The sequence below is a fragment of the Dendrobium catenatum genome, unplaced genomic scaffold (genome assembly GCF_001605985.2).
Source record: "Dendrobium catenatum unplaced genomic scaffold, ASM160598v2 fragScaff_scaffold_54, whole genome shotgun sequence".
NCBI lineage: Eukaryota > Viridiplantae > Streptophyta > Magnoliopsida > Asparagales > Orchidaceae > Dendrobium > Dendrobium catenatum.
In genome coordinates, this window is record NW_021318516.1 from 2,888,030 (window position 1) to 2,890,639 (window position 2,610).

A 2,610-nucleotide genomic window follows, 5' to 3' on the forward strand; every position below is an offset into this window, starting at 1 on the left:
GAACCTTAGCGCCATGCACCACTTAAAGGGTCAAATGATTTTCGATTGCCAAACAGACGACGTCGTTGCGATCAAGATGTCGAATTCTGCTAGGTCGGGGGCCCTCGCAATTGAATCGGACAAGATCGATCAAAAGGGACGATCGACACCCGAAATTAAAGCGCGAGACTGATCAAACGATCCCAGATCGACAAATAGACTTCATCATTGCGTCCGAAATATTGCCAACCTATGAAAACTGTATTTTGTATATTCAATTTGGATCATCCGGAGTGGTGACACAAATTTCAAGGCAAAACACGCATATCGAGGAGATTTTGCCCCTATAGAGACGATACGATGTCGGCTCAACAAACGGACAGCTCCATTGCGTCAGGAACGTCATCGACAATCAAAATATATATTTTATTTAATCAATTTTGATTAACTGAGGTGGCGTCGTGAATTTCGAGGCAATTCAAATATGATGTGAAGGCGCGCATATAAAAAAAATGAGGCCTCGAAGATGCTCTAACGACGTCCGATTGACAAACGGACAGCGCCATTGCGTCCGAAACGTCGTCGACATTCAGAATATATATTTTATTTGATAAATTTGGATCATCGGAGATGGTGGTAAATTTCTAGGCGATGCAAATATGATGAGGTGGCGTCGTAAATTTCAAAGACGATTCAAATATGTTGCGAAGGCATGCGCTATGAAGGAAACGATGCCTCGAACATGCTCGAATGACGTCCGATTGCAAAACAGACTGCGTCATTGGGTCCGGAACACCGTCAATATTATGAATACAGTGCCAATTTGTTTGAATGAAGTTTTGCGCGCAAATCGAGATAACACACACTTCGAGGGAATTAAGCCTCGTCGCCGCCCAAACGACGTCCGATGGCAAAACGGACTGGGCCATTACGACCGGAACATCGTCAATACCCTAAATGAACTACCCATTTGTCTAATTTTCATGTTCGATAAATTTGACATGCTAAACGAGGCAATCGGCACACAAATTGAGGAATTTCACACAAAACGAGATGATTTTTAGTAATTAATGCGCTGCTGACACTTTCACTTAATGTGAATGCTGGTTATAGCAAGTTATTATTAACTTTGCTTATAAATTTAAACAAAAAATGCAAGTCAAACAAAAATCGAAATCACATTGAATGCTAGCCTCGGCACCGTCGAAAACCTGCTCAAATCTCTGATTATATCCCGTAAAATCTGCCGAGCCTACGTCTAATTCCCGCAAAATCAGCAGGTGTAATGTCAATCACAGCTCAAAGGAACCTGGCCTCGTAGTTAAAATGAAGGGAAATGAATTCACTTCTTGGGGCTGCCTGGCTTGATTTCTACGGTGCCGAACTCCATTTGCAAGCCTTCTTCCACCTGTAAAAACCTCCGTCCTTCACTCAGCTCCCAAGTCAAGCTTCACCTACACAAGCCTTGTCTGTTTTCTTTCTTCCACTCCTACACACAAGAAGCCGAACAGCTCCCTGTCCGTCTCCCTCACAGCCCCAGCGGCTGTTCATTCGTTTCTTCTCCTCCTGTTGTGTGAAGCTCCAACTAATCAGGCCCTTCCCTACTACCCAACCACAAGCCTTTGCTTTCATATGAACAGCAACTTCTTGTCCCCTTCCTACGCCAAGTTGAGCAAGTCAGAATTGGTTTGCTGAAGAAGAACGACGGCAGGATACAAAGCTCCGTTTGTGCATTTGAGGGTCCTTTATACCAGTGGCCGCAAATTCCAAGCCATAAAAGTTTACACATCTGTTATTATTAAACAGGCTTTTGTTCTTTTTTCTATTACTTAATCTCCTTCGCGGCAGTTTACAACTTTTTTTTTTATGCACAACCTTTCCCAATTACCAAAGCACTTCAACATATTTCATATCCCCATCCACTAAAAAAAAAAAAAAACTAGTTCAAAGTTTCTCTTTTTTTTTTTATTCCACTCAAATGTTTCGATTCACCCAACTGTGCCACGTTGCAGTTTGATTTGCTTTCATTCACGTGAAATTTCACTGTTCATGTCAGAATGTAAAAAAATGATTATTTCCCATATGCTAAATTCCACTCAAGCTGCTCCTTCATGTGGAATTTGTTGTCCATAGCAGGTTAGGCCGTAACAAAACTTCATCCTAACACTAAACTCAAGCCCAAAGCTGTCTCCTCCAAGACCACTTAGCCCAATAATCCTACAGCATTCATCTCACCTAAATAATTCAACTTCATCTATTTCCTTTTACATGAAAAACCCGATGTCCATGTGAACTATTTGCTAAAAAAAAAAGTGCAGCAAGTTTCTTTTAGTATTTGCTGAATAAAGTAAAAAAAATGACAAACTTGGAAAATGGGTTGACAATTGTTATATTATGATTTGATATGATTAAAACTGCAAAAGTAATACGTTATTGAAATAATTAATTTGCATATGATTAGTTATTGCCGAATGTTTAGCACTAGTCTGAATCTAATATTGATTGTTATGGATATAATGTACTGATTTGATATTAGATATATTTATATGATATCTCATATGATATCCTCAAGATTTCATGTGCGTCCAATGATGAGAGTTAGTGAATGGCGAGTCATAAGGAGCTAGAGAT